Consider the following 23,586-nt stretch of genomic DNA (forward strand, 5'->3'; position numbering starts at 1 on the left):
CCACTCAAAACATTGCCTATGACCCATTGCCTTGTCACTGTAAACTTGGTGATGCATGCTCAATATCTCTGTAGTTTAACACAATATTTCACATTGGCTCTTTGTTCCTGTCCACGACAAAATCGCAGACAACAGCATACACGTGATTACGGAAACACAAATTTCACAACTTGTGAAGTAAACACTGTGATGTCACTCAGTACGCTGCCTCATGAAGGTCATTTGCTAGCTCTCATGGCACACAAAATTGTGTGCTGCCATCTGTTGGACAGTATAGAACTAGTCCGGGAACTTTTTGATACTATCTTATATATATGTGTGTGTATGTGTGTGTGTGTGTGTATTAATATATATATATATATATATATATATATATATATATCAATATATATGTATATTAATGTGTGTGTGTGATATGTATGTACCTATATAAATATATGTATATATATTTATATATGTATATATATATATATATATATACATATATATATATATATATATATTAATATATCTCTTTTACTCTTTTACTTGTTGCAGTCATTTGACTGTGGCCATGCTGGAGCACCGCCTTCAGTCGAGCAAATCGACCCCAGGACTTATTCTTTGTAAGCCTAGTACTTATTCTATCGGTCTCTTTGCCGAACCGCTAGGTTACGGGGACGTAAACGCACCAGCATCGGTTGTCAAGCGATGTTGGGGAGACAAACACACACATATATATACATATAAATATATGTGACGGGCTTCTTTCAGTTTCCGTCTACCAAATCTATTCACAAAGCTTTGGTCGGCCCGAGGCTATAGTAGAAGACACTTGCCCAAGGTGCCACTCAGTGGGGCTGAACCCGGAACCATGTGGTCGGTAGGCAAGGTACTTACTACACAGCCACTCCTGCGCCTATATTAATATATGTATATATATTCATATATATATATATATATATATATATATATATATATATATATATATATATATATAATATATGTATTAGTATATATATATATGTATATATATATTAATTTATATATATTAGTATATGTTGTCTGTAGTTCATTGTTCTAACGTCCTGTACCCTGATATGCATATATATACACATGTAGATGTAAGTACGTACATATATGTGTGTATACATGTATATATATTCTTTGTATTATTATATATATGTGTGTGTGTGTGTGTGTGTGTGTGTGTGTGTGTGTGTGTGTGTGTGTGTGTGTGTGTGTGTGTGTGTATATTAATATATATGCATATATATTTAGATATAAATGCATATACATTAATATATAAATGCATATACATTAATATATAAATGCATATACATTTATATATATATATATATAAACATACATACATACATATATAAAACCATGCTCGTGTAGTAATAAGTTTGCTTCTTTACCACATGGTTCCTAGTTCAGTCTTACTGCATGGTACCTTGGGCAAATAAATGTCTTCTTTTATAACTTTGGGGCTATCAGAAGAAGCCTTGTGAGTGGATTTGGTAAATGGAAGTCCATTATATAAGTGCGCTCGTGTGCACTTGTGTGCCTTTATATCTGTCTTTGTGGTCCACTACTTCTTGAGAACCACTGTTGGTATGTTTACATCCTCATAACAGGACTTTAAAAAATTAGAATCGGGTTGATTCTTTTGACTAAAATTCTGCAAGGCAGTGGACCCAAGCAAAAGATATAAAATTATATATATGTGTGTGTGTGTGTGTGTGTGTGTGTGTGTGTGTGTGTGTGTGTGTGTGTGTGTGTGTGTGTGTGTGTGTATATATATATATGCACATACATATTTATTGATAGACAGGTATGTATGTATATCTGTGTGTGTGTACTTATAGATTTGTCTATCTATATATTTGTCTATATCTGTGTGTGTATAAATACACACACTGATATACATACCTGTCTATCAATAAACGTGTATGTGTATATATATTTATAGAATGACAAATATGTATTTCTATCTGTGTATATTTTTTTTTTCGTATACACATATACAGAAATACGTTAATATAGATATATATACACAAACACTCACACACACATATATATTGTGTATACGTTTGTGTGTGTGTGTATTTGCAATGTGTATATGTAATGTGTATATGTTTGTATGTGTGTATATGTGTGTGTGTGTGTATGTGTGTATACAAATACATTATGTGTGTGTTTGTGTTAAAACCATGGACAAAACATAGAAGTAAATAATTACTGTTAGAAATATATATTAAATATGTATTATAACATTAATTGAATTAATCATTTTTAACATATTCGCAAGGCCACGAATTTTAAAGTTTTTGAAGGGATAGCTGATTAAATCAATCCTAGTATTTAGCATTTTACCGATCCCATATGGATGACTGTTGAAATTTAACCGTGGTTGGATTTGAACTCAGACTAACATAAAGAACCAGAAAAAAATATTTTAAACCACAAAACAATTAGTTAGAATAGCTAACAATTCTCCAAATTCACAGAATAATGGTAAATTTAAAGGTTCTGTATAAAAATTGCTATGATTTATTACTATAAACCTCCAATATATGAAAAACTTATCCCCCTGTTGTATTTGTTGAGAAGTGATTTTTGAAGTTTGTTGGATTTTTCCGGTAGATTTCTTTTACAGTTTTGCGAAAAAATTCTGTCCCTGTCAAAAGGATGGAACTAAAAGGTTACAACATTTTTCATTTTATAATCTTGAGGTTGCATTCATGCATTTAAGAAGCAAAATTGTGTTTGGGTTCCAGCGGGGTTCCGGCGTTAGAATCATATTTATAAATTCTGAAGGAAGGGAAACAAATATTAGTCTAGTCACTTATTCTCTGGATTCAGTAAGATATACAACATATATATGTGTGTGTATATATATATACATATGCACATATTCATCAGTGTTTATGTGTGTGTATATATATATGTAATGTATGTATGTATATATATATATATATATATAAATAATGTAAGTATGCATGTATATATATATATATATATATATATATATATATATATATATATGTATGTATGCATGTATATATGTATATATATATATATATATACACACACACATTATCGGTGTGTGTGTGTATATACATATATATATACATCAGTGCCCCAGCATACCCAAAGCCTCAGGGCTGAAACATATAAAAGAATATACAATATACAAATGCATGTGTGTGTGTGTGTGTGTGAATGCATATATAAATATATATATATATATAAACAGAAATAAATGTATGTATATCTATACACACAGACACACTCAAACTTATGTTTCCTTGTCATTGTTTGTATATCATTTGTTGAAGATTGAATTGTATTTTAAATTTCTCAAAGATACACAAAATTCTTTATAATAAAAAAGATGATGATTTAAATTATATTGATTAAAACAATGACGACAATGATGATGATGGTGATGGTGAGTAATAAGATTATTTACAATTATGTCCAAGATTTATTGGAAAGAAGAAATCAGTAATTTTGGGGGAATTCGGAAATATATGTCAATTTTGCAATATATATATATATATAGATTTACACATGTAGACATACATATAAATATATATGCATGCCAAAATAATACAACATAAAAATATGTGGGCGTAGAATTTGAACCAAAATAAATGGAAACAAAACGTTAAAAAACAAGCATGTGAATATAGAACTTAGCAAACATGTGGAGGATTTAGTTATTTCTTTCTGTTTTTTTTTTATTTCAAACTCCCCGGTTAAAGATGAAAGACGGAGAGAGTAAGAGAGAAAAACAGATGAGGGAAAATTAACATTACTTACCAAATTTACTGAAGCTTTCCAGTTAAATTAAGAACCATTTATAAAGTCACAAAAACTTACTGTAGCTTCCATACATACAGCAACAGACACAAACCATTTCCCCCTCTTTTATTTTTATTTTATTTATTTATTTATGTATATTTCTTTTTTACTTAGAGAGAGAGAGGGGGAGGTGGTGATAGAAAGTGACAGACAGACAGTGAGTGAGAGAGAAAAAGGAGATAGACAGGAATAAAGAGAGGGGATCAGGTTTCATGAAGACTTGAAGACTTGCTAGTCTAACTGAAGAGAAGAGTAAAGTAGAGGGAAGAAGAGGAACTGAGAAAAGGCGGGTTAGAGAGAGGAATAGAACGATGGTGCTGGTGCTGGTGGAGATGGGAATAAAGAAAGTTGCCTGCTGAAGAAGGTGGAAATTTTTAAAGACAGAAAGAAAGAGAGAGAGAGATTAGAGTTTGTGACTATGTTTTAGAGATTCTAAAGTTGCCAAACTGGCAGCAGAGTAATGGTGGTGCTAGTGGCGTTGGTGGTTTTTTTTGTAGTGTTACTGGGTAGTGGTGATGGCAGTAGTGTTGGTAGTAGTGCTGATGGTGGTGGTGGTGGTGGTGGTGGAATTTTTTCCATCTGAAGAATTTACTCCATGCTGAAAACTAAATGACTTGATAAAAAAAAAAAAAAAAGTAAGGAAAAAAAAAATGACCAGGAGCTGCAAGAAAACAAAAACAATATCAACACCAACAACAATAATAATGTTTTTGTTGTTGTTGTTGTTTTAACTAAACCTGAGACTTTATGCCTGTAAGGAAAAGGAAAATACAGGATTGTGTAATATTCATTTCCTTCCTTAAATAAATATCTTCCAAGTTGTGTGTATAAAACTCAGAAACCATGAGTTTCCTAGTCCTGCATATTTTGTTCACTCAACCATTCTACCTTTACTATACTCTTTTACTTGTTTCAGTCATTTGACTGCGGCCATGCTGGAGCACCGCCTTTAGTCAAGCAAATCGACCCCAGGACTTATTCTTTGTAAGCCTAGTACTTATTCTAATTCTATCGGTCTCTTTTGCCGAACCGCTAAGTTACGGGGATATAAACACACCACCATCGGTTGTCAAGCGATGTTGGGGGGACAAACACAGACACACAAACATATATACATATATATACGACAAGCTTCTTTCAGTTTCCGTCTACCAAATCCACTCACAAGGCTTTGGTTGGCCTGAGGCTATAGTAGAAGACACTTGCCCAAGGTGCCACGCAGTGGGACAGAACCCAGAACCCAGAACCATGTGGCTGGTAAGCAAGCTACTTACCACACAGCCACTCCTGCGCCTACTATAGTAATTAGTTGTATGTTTAAGGATAGGACTAAATGAGAGATAGGGGACTGGTGAAAAGAATGAATGTTACAACATCCTGTTTCTCTTCTTTAATTTAGATTATTTATTTTTTTAATCTTTCACTTGTTTCAGTCCTTGGACTGTGGCCATGCAGGGTGGGGTACTGCCTTCAAGGGTTTTGGACAAATTGACCCCTACTCCCTCAGTACTTATTTTCAAGTCTGATATTTATTCTATTAGTTTCTTTTACCAGACTGCTAAGTTACAGGGATGTAAACAAACCAACACAAGCAGTGGTGCAGAATAAACACAAACATACATACATACAGCCTGTCTAGATGTGCAACTGTATGCATGAGAATATTTACATAAAACTAAACATACAAATTTGCACATGTACATACATATACAAAAATACCCTGTTGATGTTAAAATTCCAATGAGGGAGACTTGGATCGAGGTTGCAAACCGACTCTTTCTGTATTGGCAAGAAATCTTGAAATCATCATCATCATCATCACTGTCATCATCGTTTAACGTCTGTTTTCCATGCTGGCATGGGTTGGATGGTTTGGCTGGTGTCTGGCAAGCCAGGAGGCCGCACCAGGCTCCAATCTGATCTGACAATGTTTCTATAGCTAGATACCCTTCCTAACACCAACCACTCTGAGAGTGTAGTGGGTGCTTTTTATGTGCCACTGGTACAGGAACCTCTCGGGGTGAGGGAGCTGGCATCAACCACATTCAGATGGTGCTTTTTACATGCCACTGGCACAGGAACCAGTCAGAGTGAGGGGGCTGGCATCGAGCATGTTTGGATGGTGCTTTTTACATGCCACTGGCACAGGAACCAGTCAGGTGGCACTGGTAACAACCCGTGTATGAATGGTGCTTATTGCATGCCACCAGCATGGGAGCCTGACATGTGTGTGTGTGTGTGTGTGTGTGTGTGTGTGTGTGTGTGTGTGTGTGTGCGCGCGCGTGCACGTGACAGGCTTCAGTAGTTTCTGCACATATTTTTCACATAAGACTGGAAACAACCCATACGGTCAGTTACAATCATCACATGATCTCAAGACAAGTGTATGCATAAACATAAACACACTCACAGACAAGAGCACACGCACACACAGCAGGCTTTGTATCTTCCAAATCCACTCACAAGGCTTTGGTCAGGTCTGGACTATAGTAGAAGACACTTGCCCAAGATGCCCCACAGTGGGATTGAGCTTAAAACCATGCAGTTGCAAAGCAAGTTTCTTAGCCACTCAGCCATGCCTGCACCTATTCATTCATTCATTCATTCATTCTTTTGTCATGGAACTGCAGCCCAATTATGGCACCACCTTTGAGAGTGTTAGGAAATCATATCAACCCTGGTAATTCTGGTACTTACTTTTTTTAACATTGTTTATTGAACTGCTAAGTTATGCTTTTTTACACAATGCTGGTTTTTATATGGGTAAACACAAACACAGTAATAGGTAGATATATATATAAAGCAAATACGTACTAGTGTCATATAAAAAGCACCTGTACTGGTGCCATGTGAGAAGTACTTGTGTTGATGCCATGTAAAAAGCACCCAGTACACTCTGTAAAGGTGCGTGGCTTAGTGGTTAGGGTGTCAGTATCTTGATCATAAAATTGTGGTTTCGATTCCTGGACCAGGCAACATTTCACGTTGCTCCAGCCCACTCAGATGGCAAAAATGAGTAACACTGCGATGGACTGGTGTCCCGTCCAGCTGGGGAACACATACGCCATTGAAACCGGGAAACTGGGCCCATGAGCCTGGCTAGGCTTTAAAAGGGTGCAAAGAAGAAAGAAGACACTCTGAAAAGTTTTTGGTGTTAGGAAGGGCATCCAATCATAGAAACCATGCAAAAACAGACAATTGGAGCCTGTTGCAGCCCCTCCAACCTATGCCAGCATGGAAAGCGGCCATCAAATTATGTTGATAATGAAATACAATATAGAAAAGGCATTTAAGCCATTGTACAAAGCTCAGATGTGGCCCACATTGGAGTATTGCTGTAACATCTGAGAGAATGCTGCAGTACACACAGACATCCTAGGACCATCTGACTGTCTAGTATAAAGTCACTCACTGAGCAATAAGTAGACTGCCTCTTCTCTCTGCTCTTTCTACCACTATTATAATGTCCTCTGCTCCTTGGAGATGGCTTTAGTTCAGGTCACTTTCACTTAGGCGTTCCCATCTGACTCTTCCTTCATCAGCCTTGTTGCGTCTGCCCTTCCTCCAGCCTTGTACGAACCACTTCACCCATTCCTTCACTGCTCATCGCTTTCTTGCCGGTGTTGACTTACAAAGATTCAAGTGGAATATCCATGGCATCAATCTCACTAGACTTGAAGAGCTCACAAAAGTCATGACATTGCCTCTTCCTCCACTCAGAGTACTTAAAAAAGACAAAAGGCACTTTTATCCACCTTTCATTTAATTCTTGATGTGCAGTCATAGACGCAGTTCCACTGCAGTTGTTTGAAAGCTAGTTACTGATGGGTTTTTATAAAACTCAGAACTCACTAGCAACTAAATTTCAAACAACTGCAGTGAAACTATGTATGCAACTGAATTGCTTTGGTGCAATGAAAATTTTGATACCTTAAGAGATATATGAAATGTGAATGTGATAGATTCTATGTGTTTTTAGATACTTAAAGTGGCTCTACCATGATAAATTACTACAAATTCTATACATGATCTCATATTAAATCACTAGGCAATTACAACTCCAAAATACATATATACTAATGCAAACATGTGGAAAATCTATAAGTGATAAATATTCAGTTTTATAGTTAATTACTAGCAGTGAAGGCATGTGGCTTTGTGGTTAGAGCACTTTGTGGTTAGAGCACTTTGTGGTTAGAGCAATTGTAATGGTTGTGTGTTTGATCCCCAGCAGTGCATTTTGCCCTTGAGCAAGACACTTTATTTCATATTGCACCAGTCCACTCAGTTGGAAAAGATGAGTTGCACCTGTAATTTAAAGGGCCAGCCTTATCACATTCTGTGTCACTTTGTATATCCCTGAGAACTACGTTAAGGATATGCATGTCACTAACCCTAATTTCATGAGCAGGCTGGATCAACTAGAACGCTCATCACCATAACTGACAGAGTGCCTGTTTTAATTACCTACTTGCAGCAGACTATTGAAAGTTGATGTTTGCAGAATTTGAATGCAGATCACAAAGAGTTTGAGCAAGCACCACATTTTGTGTGATGCCCTAATGATTTTTCCAATCCACCACCTTTATGAAAATTATGAGAATAATAATAATCCTTTGTACTATAGGCACAAGACCTGAAGTTTTGACCAGGTTGTGATGTTAAACCAAGTGATGGGTTGTCATCCACCCACTGGCACAAAACCAGAAATTTGATGGGGAAAGGAACAGTCAGCTCTATTTATATTTTTATAAATGGTTTCTCTCTCTCTCTTGCCATTTGAGGTGAATATGCTTCACTGATGAGACCTCACAAAATCAAAGCAAGTCTGTTACTTTCACCTGTTTTCTCTTAAAACAAAATCCACTTGTAACAGTATTGTCCTTATTTTCCAAATAATTTAGATTAGATGATGCTATGGGAGTTATTTGCCATGCTAATTGTTTTTAGATTTGACTCCTTTATTTATTATCATATTTGTTTTGAAATACAGCCTTTTGTTTCAATTGAATTTCAAAATAATCATGAGTTTAATAAAATAACTTTGTTATTATTACACTGGTGTTTCGAACTTAAATTATCGTGAAATTTTGATGGAGAATTTTCCTTTATATCATTTTAAAACAGGAATCATGCATCATAAAAGTAGGAGTAGTCTCAAGCAGGTTGGCATCAAAAGGATTAAAGACTTTTATAGGGAATTTTTGCTTTCTAATTGCAAGGATAATCTCAGATAATTGAAGATTTTGAATTCACAATATTATATACTCTTTTACTTGTTTCAGTCATTTGACTGTGGCCATGCTGGAGCACCACCTTTAGTCGAGCAAATCGACCCCAGGACTTATTCTTTGTAAGCCTAGTACTTATTCTATCAGTCTCTCTTGCCGAACCGCTAAGTTACGGGGACGTAAACACACCAGCATCGGTTGTCAAGTGATGTTGGGGGGACAAACATAGAAACACAAACATACACACACATACATACATACATATATATTATATATATATATATATATATATATATATATATATATATATATATATATTTGTACATATATACGATGGGCTTCTTTCAGTTTCCGTCTTCCAAATCCACTCACAAGGCTTTGGTCAGCCCGAGACTATAGTAGAAGACACTTGCCCAAGGTGCCACGCAGTAGGACTGAACCCGGAACCATGTGGTTCGTGAGCAAGCTACTTACCACACAGCCACCCCTACGCCTGGTAAATTTATCATGCAGCCGCCACCCCATGCTGAGGTCCTGGATAATCAGCCTAACTACTTACTACACACATAGACTGATCATTTTTCTGTCTTACCAACTGAGGTGACTTTGCTTTGTCGATGAGAGCGAATAAGATCAAACCATGTCTATTGCTTTAACCATTTGGCTTAAAAGACAAGATTCATTCTTAACTGCTTTACTTTTATTTTCTGAAAAATTTGGATTAGTTGACATTATTGAAGTTATGCCTTTTGTTTGTTGCTTTTAGGTTTTAAACACCCCTACAGGGACTTTTTTGTCTTCAAATTTCAAGGATAATATCAGTTTGATCAAAGCTTTTCAGTTCAAGTATTCTCACATATGAGATTCTAACAGATGTGTATTTAGCACACAGAACATTCCCCTTGAGACATTTGTCCTATCTGTGACATACTATCTTTATGTAAAGAATTGATGACGGTTTTAGTGTCTTTGAGAATTTATCAGTGCTGAGTCACTTCATGTGGTAAAAGAGGACCAGACATATTTATCAAAGTAAAGCCATGCTTTGAAAATCTACAAGTAATATTTAGTAAACTCATCAGTATTTGTACTAATGAAGCTCCATCAATGATTCTAAAGCTGTTTGGACTACAACTGGGGACCATATGGCCTTTGGGGGCCCATATAAGATTTTATTGTTAAAGTTTATTTGCAATAAATTGGTTATAATTCTACAATACACAAAATATTTTCACAACTTTTTTTTTTACACAATTCCTAATAACATTTAGTTATAAAAATATTTTTTTAAACAATGAATACCTAGGAGGGTCCACTAGGAATCAAAAGGGTCCATAGGTAAAAAAAAAAAATGGTTGAGAACCCCTGCTTTACATTGTGAAAAAGCCTTAAATTGTGACATATTGATAACTGTGAAGTGTGTGAATAAAATTTGAGCATTTGAGCAAAAGCATTAAGCTTTACTGCACAGGAATTGAATATACTCAGCTCCATATATGTGCACTTGAGACACAGGGATTTGCTTAACTCATTTTTTAAATAGTAAGTATGAATAAAAAAAGAAGTTTTAGTTATTATTAACTTGGGAGTATCAATTTCAGTCAATTTTTAAAAAATCAATCCTGTATCTGCATGGAAGTATGTAAAAATTCAATCAGTATAGTGTGGATTAAATAAGCAAAAGTTCAGTGAATTTTGTGACTGTGGCATCCTTGTTCACCACTGTGAGTTGTACTGGCTTTCTCAAGGACAGGTTCTGAATAGATTTTTGAAATTAGAAAATATTTGTACTTGTCTAGAAAAGAAAAATGAACTGCTTAAAGAAAGAGTCCTTTTGTGTGATAACAACAGGTTATTTGAGTTATCATTTTTGTTGACATAATCAGTTATCTCAGTTATCTAATTTTGAAACTGCAAGCAAGAATGAATTGTTTCCTAGCTTAATAAGTGATATCAATGCATTTAAGATGAAATTAAAATTCTTCACCTCTCAGCTAGAAACCAGTTTCCACACTTAAAAGAGCAGAGTGAATATGCTGAAGATTATGGCAATTTTACAAAATATGCTGGAGAAAAAAATCAGGTGATGCCAGAGTCATTTGAAACTTGTTTTTGTCATTCTGTTAAGAGAGAAGACTGCATATTTATAAAGCCATTTTCCCTTATCCTTTGTCTTTTATTTGTTTCCATTATTGAATTGTGGCCATACTGGGGCAACACCTTAAAACAGATTGACATCAGTACTTTTTTCTAAAGCCTCATACTTATTCTATCAGTCTTTTTTGCTGAACCGATAAGTTACAGTGAAGTAGACAGACTGCTTGTGAAGCAGTGGTGGTAGGCAAACAATACAAACACAAAGATACATATACATAGATATATATACATATAAAAAACACCCAATATACTCTATTAAGGAGTTGGCATTAGGCAGGGCATCCAACTGTAGAAACCATGTCAAAGCAGACATAGGACCTGACAGAAACCCTTGGCTCATTTATTCTTGCTAAACCATCCAGCCCATGCCACCATGGAAAGGGGACATGAAATGATGATGTTGATATACGTGTGTGTGTGTGTGTGTGCAACAGGTTTCTTTCAATTTCTGTCAACTAAATCCTATCACAAAGCTTTTGTAGAGGACACTTGACCAAAGTGCTACACAGTGGGAATGAATCCTGAACCATGTGATTGAGAAACAAACTTCTTGCCACACAGTGAACTAGTGAACAAAGAAAAAAGAAAACCATGAAAATACATAGAAACATGGAAATGGGGCTTAATGATTTAAAAATAAATTTATTATTGAAAATGAAATTTGATGAGCTTCCCTCAGTTCCAAATGCTGTTGATATGGTTAATATCTTATGATCTCTGAACATCTTTTCAGAAGTAAAAATATTTGCCCAAAATTACATCTGTCATTTTGGAACAACATACAGATGTGAACAAACATTTTCATTCATAAAAACTGATAAAAAACAAAATGAGGTCATGATTGAGTGATTCAAATTTGAGGAATTCTCTGCTGCTCTCAGTAACTAATTTAACTTCAAACATTAAAAGCTTGGCTAAATCAAAACAAACTTAAAAGTCTTGTTAAAGTAAGTAATGTTGACATTACTTTCTTATATTAAATCATTTTTTCATGTAAAAATGCTAAATACGTCTAAATTAACATATTTTATACAAGAATTGAATGAGAGCACACGACTTCTATGGCATATGGAATGTGGTATGGTGGCCATCCTTGCTTTATATAAAAACATGCTCCAACAACTGCTATATCTCCAAGCTGTCAACAAGAATTTTCTCTGTGTCAACAGAAACATTCTGTACACATGGAATTATTTTTCACAGGAAGATTCAAGTTCTATGTATATTATATCATATATATATATATATATATATATATATATATATATATATATATATATATCATATTATATTATATTATATGTGCAAGAGAGACGATTGCGCTGGTATGGACATGTGGTGAGAATGGATGAGGATAGCTGCGTGAAAAAGTGCCACACCCTAACAGTTGAGGGAACCCGTGGAAGAGGTAGGCCCAGGAAGACCTGGGCTGAGGTGGTGAGGCAAGACCTTCGTACATTGGGCCTCACCGAGGCGATGACTACTGACCGAGACCTTTGGAAATGTGCTGTGCATGAGAAGACCCGGCAAGCCAAGTAAGATCGTCGCCAGTGCCCCTGGACTGGTTCTTGTGCGGGTGGCACATGAGATGCACCATTTTGAGCGTGGCCGTTGCCAGTACCGCCTGACTGGCTCCCGTAGGATTTTCGAGCGAGATCGTTGCCAGTGCCCCTTTTCGTGCGGGTGACACGTAAAAGCACCCACTACACTCTCTGAGTGGTTGGCGTTAGGAAGGGCATCCAGCTGTAGAAACTCTGCCAAATTAGATTGGAGCCTGGTGTTGCCATCCGGTTTCACCAGTCCTCAGTCAAATCGTCCAACCCATGCTAGCATGGAAAGCAGACATTAAACGATGATGATGATGATGATGATGATGATGATTATATCATATATCATTATATTATATTAGGATTTTTATTCATAATAGGTCGAAGTTAGAGAGTGACTCAATGCACGAAACTGTAGACTTTTCAGTCATTCTATAACTTCTATCAAATATTATTAGAAAAGCATACATCTACTCATGTTTTGAGCTCTGTTTTCTTGGTTGCATTACTATTATCCTATTATATCAAATATATGCATATATTTTATACTCACACACACACACAGTTTTTTTTTTTTTTTAAATGTGACTAAGAGTTTGTTCTGAGTGTGTAGTAAGAAGTTTGCTTCTCAACGACATGGTTCCAGGTTCAGATCCACTGTGTGTTATCTTAGGCAAGTGCTTTCTACTTGTGAGGGGATTTGGGAGATGAATAAAGAAAGATCACCCAGTGTGTGTGTGTGTGTGTGTGTGTGTGTGTGTGTGTGATCATCATTTAACATCTGCCTTCCATGCTGGCATATATATATATATATATATATATATATATATATATATATATGCATCCAGCAGTAGAAACTCTTCCAGATCAGATTGGATCCTGGTGTAGCCATTTGGTTCACCTTCCTCAGTCAAATCGTCCAACCCATGCTAGCATAGAAAGCAGACGTTAAACGATGATGATGATGATGATGATGATGATGATGATGATGATGATGATATATATATATGTATATATATATATATATATATATATATATATATATATATATGGGTGTGTATCAGTGTATTTGTGCTTGTCTCCCACCACCACTTGACAACTAGTGTTGGTTTGTTTATGTCTGTTTTTTTAAAAAGTACTAGGGTTGATTTGTTCAACTAAACCCTTCAGTGCAGTATTCCAGCATGGCCACAATCTAATGAGTGAAACAAATAAAAGATAATAGATATTTTTTATCTTTTACCGGTTTCAGTCATTAGAACTTTCAGATGAATGAATCAACCTCAGTACTTATATGTATTAACATTTATATTCCGTATATTTATGTTTTAAACTTTTAAATTTATTATGCTACCATGTTATGTTGGATGTATATCTTTCAAAATTCAAAATATTAAATATTGATTTCCTGAATATATTATTGATGAGTTCTACGAATTTATTAATGATATAAAAACACACACACACACATATATATATATATATATATATATATATATATATATATATATATATATAAACTTTAGGAGATGTAATGAAGCTAAATAATATATGGAATATTTGATTAAAAGACCTTTTGAATGGAAGAGACAAAGGCTGCTCATGGGACTTGAACCCATATCTTCTGTGAACATAGGAGACATTCTTACCATTATACCAAAGTATAATGATTTTCTCCTTCCATTTTAGAAGCTTCATTCTTATCAGCAAGAATTATGTTGTTTACATCATTTGAATTTAGAATCTTCAGGAGATATGAAATAAATTGTTTTTAATGGTGGAACGCAAAGTAGATATATAGTGAGAAGAAGGGCATTTGGCTATAAAACATTTGACTCACCAAACTCTGTCCAACCCATGCATGTATGGAAATGTGGATGTTAAAACAGCAATGATGATGATGAAAAAAACTTGGTTATATATATATGGTGCATCAGTTTTTTGAAGACACCTCTTTCAAGAGCTCTAACTTCCTTCTGACTCTTACTTTTTTTTTATCTTACTTTTCAGAGAAATAATGTCAGAAATCAGACTGACTTAGCAAATGAAAAGGCATGCTGTAATCACTGCCTCAAAAGTGTAGCATAGTGATACAGAGATAGCTTGCTGAAAGTTGCCCAATCCTTCAATGACGAAGTTCGAAAGGAGCTAGTAGCTGCTGCCAGTGATCCTATATCAGCTCCTAAATGCAAAATACAGGCACAGGGTTCTTATACCATCGAAACACATAACTTTGTGCAAGTACAAAAATCCAAGAAATAATCGATAAAAAACCTGGAAAGTTAATCACAGTCGTTGCAAAGGACCTCAAGGTTTCTGAGTGCACCATGTATATATATTGGAACATTACATCTCGAAGCACATGAAGCTATAAATAATAGCATGTAAATATTGGGTTGCAAAACCCTTTTGGATATAAAAGTGTCGAAGGTTGCCTGTGTAACTTGAACCCACCTCCCCTGTTAACATAACAAGCGTTCTACCAATGGATCAAAGCAATCCTTCAAATTCATCATCATCATCATCGTTTAGCGTCCGCTTTCCATGCTAGCATGGGTTGGACGATTTGACTGAGGTCTGGTGAACCAGATGGCTACACCAGGCTCCAATCTGATTTGGCAGAATTTCTACAGCTGGATGCCCTTCCTAACGCCAACCACTCAGAGAGTGTAGTGGGTCTTTTACATGCCACCGGCACGAAGGTCAGTCAGGCGGTACTGGCAATGGCCATGCTCAAAATGGTGTATTTTACCTGCCACCTGCACAGGAGCCAGTCCAGCGGCACTGGCAACGATCTCATTCGAATGTCTTTACATGTGCCACGGGCACAAGTGCCAGGAAAGCGACATTGGGCACAAGTGCCATCACGATTTCGCTTTCACTTACCCCCAAAAATTATTCTATCAATTTTAGAAACTTCATTCTTACCAGCAAGATTTGTATGTTGTCATAATAATTAATGAACATAAGAGAGAGAGCATAAAATAATTCTCTTTTGGAACACTGGATTATGAAGTACATAAAGCTATACCTGCAAGAATAGTATTGTTCACTGCATTTCTGACAATAGAGACAACAAGGGAATGTCTAATTCAGTGCAAAACAAATATCTCAAGGGACTTTATTCTTAAAATACAAGTTTTCCTCGTTTTCTCATTATTATTCATATCTTTCACTGTTGTTGTTGGCACTCCGTCGCTTACGACGTCGAGGGTTCCAGTTGATCCGATCAACGGAACAGCCTGCTCGTGAAATTAACGTGCAAGTGGCTGAGCACTCCACAGACACGTGTACCCTTAACGTAGTTCTCGGGGATATTCAGCGTGACACAGTGTGACAAGGCTGACCCTTTGAATTACAGGCACAACAGAAACAGGAAGTAAGAGATAGAGAAAGTTGTGGTGGAAGAGTACAGCAGGGTTCGCCACCATCCCCTGCCGGAGCCTCGTGGAGCTTTTTAGGTGTTTTCGCTCAATAAACACTCACAACGCTTGGTCTGTGAATCGAAACCGCGATCCTGTGACTGCAAGTTCGCTGCCTTAACCACTGGGCCTTTGCACCTCCACTATTCATATCTTTCACTGATATACTGGCAAAAGAGAAAGAGACACATGCACACACGAGTTTTCAATCTCAGTGGTCAACTCAAAGCTATAGTGAAAGACACTTACACAGTACATCATACAGTGGCATCGAACAAGCGCAATGTGGTTTTGAAGTAAGCTTTTTAACCATACAGCCATGCCTGATACAGACAGACACACACACACACATACACTCACATTAATAGCTGAGTAATGCAATACATCTTTACTATGTAACTTTATAATGATCCAAATATCTCAATGTCCAATCATACATACCTTGGCAAACCTTTGTCTGTGTGTGTGTATGTGTGCATGTGTGCATGTGTGTGTGTGTGTGTTAGCTCTGTGTTTTAGCTTTATACGTACATATGTAAGCTATGTTGTACAATATTTGTGTTGATGTATGTTCAGGAGAAATGTGTTTTCTGCTATTAATATGATTATACCACCACACCCACTGCCCCCTCCAACTGCTGCTGCTACTACGCATAACCTTGGCTCATTAAGCCTCCTGTGAGCACACCTTTTGTGTTTCTACTCGACTAACCAATACCTTAAGTACAATCATTTAGTAATATAATATGTACGGGCACACACACACACACATTACGTGTTTGTGTGTGTTGCACATATAATCATGTATGTGTGTTTAGGTTTGTGTTTAAGAAGCTTATTTTGCAACCATGATGTTCTAGGTTCAATGCCGCTACATACCAGTTGCCAAGGTTCAAGGCCTTGTTAGGGAAATTATGTAGAGTGGAAACTATGTGGAAGCCCATTGGATGGACTTTACATGTAAATTAAAATGCTACCATTGTTACTCTATTCTGATTCTGCCTGAAGATTTTGTTAAAAATACAAATAACTGTGGGTTACTCAGCCACTTATATGATAATTCAGCTAATAGATTGAGTAATTGGTTAAGTTGATTGAGCCACTGAAATATCACATTATCATAACTGAGTGAGATCTATTTACATATATGTAATCATGTATCTGCATGTGTGTGTGTGTGTGTGTGTGTGTGTGTGTGTGTGTGTGTGTGTGTGCATACTTTACCACCCTTGAAACCAGATTTAGACAATGCTGTGCTGATGATGTCTATTCAGGCAGTAACATGTACATAGTTGTCCTGCTTTCAAAACAAAATTTGATTGTTTTTTTTTCTCCTGACATTGTAATTCATTAAGTGATATTAATTTATTAAAATTACCTCCTCTCTTCATTTAAAATTCCTATGGGCACAGGAGTGGCTGTGTCATAAGAAGTTTGCTTCCCAACCACATAGTTCCAGGTTGAGTCCCACTGTGTTGCACCTTGAACAAGTGTCCTCTACTCTAGTCTCAGGCTGACCAAGGATTTCGTAATCAGAAACTGAAGGAAGACCATTGTGTGTGTGTGTGTGTGTGTGTGTGTATTTGTGTGTTTCTCCCCAAACATTGCTTGGCAACTGGTATTGGTGTATCTCTGTCCCAATAATTTAGTGGTTCAGTAAATGCCGGACTTAAAAAAAGTAATAGGGTTGATTCCTTTGCCTAAAAATTCTTCAAGGTGGTGCCCCAGCATGGCCACAATCAAATGGCTGAAACAAGTAAAAAGATAGTTATTACAAGGTTTTTGTTTACTACCTTTGGCATCTCATATATACTCTATTATTCTTTTACATGTTTCAGTCATTTGACTGTGGCCATGCTGGAGCACCGCCTTTAGTCGAGCAAATCGACCCCAGGACTTATTCTTTGGATGCCTAGTACTTATTCTATCGGTCTCTTTTGCTGAACTGCTAAGTTACGGGGACGTAAACACACCAGCATCGGTTGTCAAGCAATGTTGGGGGGAGAAACACAGACACACAAACATATACACACACATACATACATATATACATATACATACATACGACGGGTTTCTTTCAGAGTCCGTCTACCAAATCCACTCACAAGGCTTTGGTCGGCCCGAGGCTATAGTAGAAGACACTTGCCCAAGGTGCCACACAGTGGGAATGAACCTGGAACCATGTGGTTGGTAAGCAAGCTACTTACCACACAGCGACTCCTTTGAATTAACTACTTTGAATTAAAAAATATTGACAGAATTTACTTTCATCAGACCATACTGCTGATGACCAAAGCTTCTCTTCCTTGTTGCAGAACACATGGGAACATTCTGATCTTAGCCTTTGAAATCATCAGTTTCTTCTTTGCACCTCTTTATTCATACTCAACATCTTTCAATAGCATTCTTTTGGAATATGGTAAAATCTATAGAATTTTCAACCCTTTCATATATGCATCTTTTATTTGTTTCAGTGATTAGACTGTGGTCATGCTGGGGCACTGCCTTGAGGAATTTTAGTTGAATGAATTGACACCAATACTTTTTTTTATTTTTTATACCTGGTACTCATTCTCTCAGTTTCTTTTGCTGAACTGCTTTGTTCTGGGGATGTAAACACACCAACACTGGTTGTCAAGTGGTGGTAGGGGACAAACACAAAGTCACACACACATAAATACAAACGTATATATCATCATCATCATCATCATCGTTTAACGTCTGCTTTCCATGCTAGCATGGGTTGGACTATATATATATATATATATATATATATATATATATATAACAAACTTCTTTCAGTTTCCATCTACCAAATTCAAATCCACTCACAAGGCCTTGGTTGGCCCGAAGCTATAGAAGACACTTGCCCAAGGTGCCATGCAGTGGGACTGAACCTGCAACCATGTGATTGGAAGCAAGCTTCTTACCACACAGCCATCCTTATATTTTCTTAAATCATCATCATCATCGTTTAACGTCCGCTTTCCATGCTAGCATGGGTTGGACGATTTGACTGAGGACTGGTGAAACCGGATGGCAACACCAGATTTATAAGAAAATATATTTCTATAGAATACACACACATTCTGAAGTAAAACATGCACACACACACACACACACACACACACACATATACATACATAAATGTCTGTGTGAATGAGTTAATCCCTTGCTGTTGTTCCCTTGATAGTTTATAAGCTCCATCATGTGGATATCCTAGTAATGAAGTGAATGTATATTTTTTAGTCAATGAAGAAGAAAATGTGTGTGGAATGAGAAATTGAAATGGAAGGACAGTGGGGTTGTGGGGATGGAAGTGGGAAAGAGAAAAAGGAAAAAAAGAATGGAGTAGAAAAGGCCTAAGGTAAGAAGGGTGAACAGAGTAAGTTTACCATTTGAAGTAAACAAAAGGAAAATAAGCATATAGCCTGTCCAAGTGAAGATATTTCTATACCTGCTTTATTGACAGTTACTGACAAACTAACGGAGTGGATTTTATGTAGTCACTAGATTTGCTAGAAACAGCAGCTATATCTTCGGCAGATCATCATCATCATCATCATCGTTTACCAACTATTTTCCACGCTGGCATGGGTTGGACGGTTCAACTGGGGGTCTGGGAAGCCAGGAGGCTGCACCAGGCTCCAGTCTGATCTGGCAGTGTTTCTACAGCTGGATGCCCTTCCTAACACCAACCACTTTGAGAGTGTAGTGGGTGCTTTATACATGCCACCGGCACAGGGGCCAGAGGGGGCTGGCACCGACCACGTTTGGATGGTGCTTTTATGTGCCACCAGCACGGGGGCAAATCAAGGCAGTGCTGGCATAGTGTTTTTTATGTGCCACTGGCACAGGAGCCAGTCGGGGCGAGGGGGCTTGCATCGACCACGTTTGGATGGTGCTTTTATGTGCCACCAGCACGGGGGCAAATCAAGGCAGCGCTGGCATGGTGTTTTTTATGTGCCACTGGCACAGGAGCCAGTCGGGGCGAGGGGGCTTGCATCGACCACATTTGGATGGTGCTTTTTACGTGCTACCGGCATGGGGAACCAGACAGGCAGCGCTAGCATCAGCCACAACTACAATTTCCAGTTGATTGTGGTGTGATTCGATTTTGATGTCCTTGACTCAGTAGGTTTCCTCAAGCACGGCATGTCGCCCTCGATCTAAAGATACTTTTTCAGTGGGCTGGTTATGTGACACTGGCGTAGGCTACAAGTATAATCTCACTTTATTTGCCGGGTCTTCTCAGTCACAGCATATTTCCAGAGGTCTCGAAATTTTGACATTGCCTCTGTGAGCCCAACGTTCAAAGGTCATGCTTCACCACCTCATCCCATGTCTTCCTGGGTCTCCCCTACCACAGGTTCCTTCCACTGTTTGGGAGTGGCACTTCTTCATACAGCTCTCCTCATCCATACACAACACATGACCATACCAGCACAGACATCTCTCTTGCATGCCACATTTAATGCTTCTTATGTCCAACATTGCTCTCAGGGCGCTTACACTCTGTCGTGTATGCACAACTGGTGGATCATTTTGCCATTTTGAAGAAGAGCAAAACAATAACAAAAAAAAACTGTGGATAATGTAGTAGTCTAAAATAGTGATTGTGAAACTTGGTTTATTGCAGAGCCCTTATAAAATTTTGCCTGGGACCCATATGTATATATTGCATTAATCCTTTAGCATTCAGATTATTCTGTACTATGAAATGCTTATTTATTCACATTGCTTTGAATTAATCATGCATTATCTTGTGGCTTTGAGATTTCAGTGATGTGATTGTTTATTTTAGGGATAACATTGTCAGGAAGGTGTGAGAGGCTGGATCTGGCCAATTTGAACATAAGATAGGTAGAATATTTTGGCTGGATATGGCTGGTTTAAATGCTAAAGGCTTAGTCTTCACCATATAAGAAAAAAACGAAAAAATTATTGGCGTTAGGAAGGGCATCCAGCTGTAGAAACTCTGCCAAATTAGATTGGAGCCTGGTGTAGCAATCCGGTTGCACCAGTCCTCAGTCAAATCGTCCAACCCATGCTAGCATGGAAAGCGGACGTTAAACGATGATGATGATGATGATGATGATGAATTCTATTGTCATCGTTGTCATCATCAATATCATCACCGTTTTAATATCTACTTTTCCATCCTTAAGTGCACCTAAGGAATTCATTGAGATTGATATTCTACATCCAGATACTCTTCCTGTTGCAAATCTTCACTTGTTTCCAAATAAGGTAATGCACACACACATACACATATATTTGTGTGTATGGATGAGTGTTTGTATATCTTTGCATATATACTACTGAGGCTGTGGTGATATTTGCTTATATCCTCCTTAAACCATAGCAGATAATCCAACAGTACATCATCATCATCATCATCATCAACAACAGTTAACGTCTGTTCTACATGCTTGTATGGGCTGAACAGCTTTAGAGGAACTGGCAAGCAAGGAGGCTGCACCAGATTCCATGGTATGTTTTGGCTCGGTTTCTATGGCTGTGTGCCATTCCTACCACCAACCACTTTACAGAATGTACTGGGTACTTTTTATGTGGTACCATCACAAATGCTTTTTACATGGCACCTTGGTTTTAAGATCTCAATTCTGTTGTGGTGGGCGGGTCTTCTTGAGTACAGCAATGCACCCCATATCTTGGTCCAGTTCAAAAACCTAAAACCAGTGCAATAAATAGTGTTTTCCTTGAAAAAAAATCAAAAAAATAAGGGTTGGCGACATGAAAAGTATATAGCTGCAGAATGTTACCTCAATAAATTTCATTCAACTCAGGCTACCAGAGAAAAAGACAGAAATAAGAAAGGTTGACTTCAGTTGATTTGATCTCTGACCACCACCAGAAGCCTTCATCTTAAACGTGTACATAGTACCACATGGGATTTGAACTGTTGCCTTTATTTCTAAACTATGGATAGTAACAATCTTATTCCCTAGGCCAAGTGATCTCTTCTCTGTCCCCATCCTTTCTCTCTCTCTCTTCTAATAAATTCTCTCCCTTTCTTACTCTCATTTATCTCTCTTCCACCTTCTCTAGCAGTGATTTTAATGTAGCAACAAGAAGATTATGGACAGGATGTACTCCTTTCTATACTGGAACACAGCAAGTTCTATGTCAACATTGCAGAGTAAGTAAACAATCAGCAATGACATTGAGCTTCTCTCAAAGACTTTTAATGGTGAGCTGTACTGCCATATGGTATCTATTTACTGACAAATCAATGAGGAAACCTCTACACATTTGCTTGGTTTACCAGAAATAACAGCCTAGAACCCCCCCTCCCCAAGAACACCTTATCAATTTCTTAGGGAGGATAAAACCAAATTGAATAATGTAGCTTTATACATATACACCTACAAAGATGGAGTGGTCATGGCCGGAATGCCTATAGTCATTGATAAGTTTGCTCAATCAAAGATGATCTGGGTCAAAACAACAACTTATTTACAGATTTAACTGGATCAATGAAAGGGGTGTTTCTTTTATGAATACAAACTCTTGACCATTTAACCAGATAAATTGATACCCTTCAGTCTCAACTAATTGTGATACACTTTTATATTCCATAAGGCATTAAGGTGATGAGCTGGCAGAGTCGTTAGAGCATAAGAAAAATGCTTTGCCATATTTCATCTGATTCTTTACATTTGGAGCTCAAATTCTACCAAGGTCAAGTACTGGGGTGGGGTGGGGTTCGATGCTATCAGCTAATCCTTTCCTCCAAATTTTGAACCATGTGCCTATATTAAAAACAATATATTTCATATGGCATTTATCTGCTGTTGTTTTAGCTCATCATCACAACCAAATTGTGCTGATCAAGAAGTCCTACTAATCCCAAAGGCTCTGAAAAAGGTCATGAACACTGTATTTCTTCCTTCTACTAAATTATATACAAAAAAAAAATACATTATAGGCGTAGGAGTGGCTGTGTGGTAAGTAGCTTGCTTACCAACCACATGGTTCTGGGTTCAGTCCCACTGCGTGGCACCTTGGGCAAGTATCTTCTATTATAGCCTCGGGCTGACCAAAGCCTCGTGAGTGTATTTGGTAGACGAAACTGAAAGAAGCCCGTCGTATATATGTATGTATATATATATATATATATATATATATATATGGGAGAATATACAAAAAATAACAACAGACGAGGACAGGTGGTGTAAATAACAAAAGTATATATTAGTATGACGCTCGGGAATACGGAAAGTCTTTGACGTTTCGAGCTACGCTCTTCAACAGAAAGAATACGGAGACAAGGAGAAAAACACGGAGAAAAAAAATTGAATAGTGTTCAGTCAACGGTCAATCATAATAATATATATATATATATATATATGT

General features: G+C 37.1%; 1 protein-coding gene across 3 annotated transcripts in view; it reads right to left on the reverse strand.

Moving 5' to 3' along the window:
• The window catches only part of LOC106867430 (transcription activator GLI1), a 442,162-nt gene that overhangs the window by 408,941 nt on the left and 9,635 nt on the right, over positions 1 to 23,586 (reverse strand). For 2 of the 3 annotated variants that reach the window (XM_089364168.1, XM_052973914.2), the window contains exon 1: positions 3,811 to 3,920. The exons of the other annotated variant lie outside the window; for it this stretch is intronic. The gene's annotated coding sequence lies outside the window, so the exon portion shown is untranslated. Of the gene's footprint in view, positions 1 to 3,810; positions 3,921 to 23,586 lie in introns of those variants that run through there. 3 annotated transcript variants of the gene reach the window in all.

Source organism: Octopus bimaculoides, chromosome 16, assembly GCF_046866305.1.
Source record: "Octopus bimaculoides isolate indiv1 chromosome 16, ASM4686630v1, whole genome shotgun sequence".
NCBI classification, from domain to species: domain Eukaryota; kingdom Metazoa; phylum Mollusca; class Cephalopoda; order Octopoda; family Octopodidae; genus Octopus; species Octopus bimaculoides.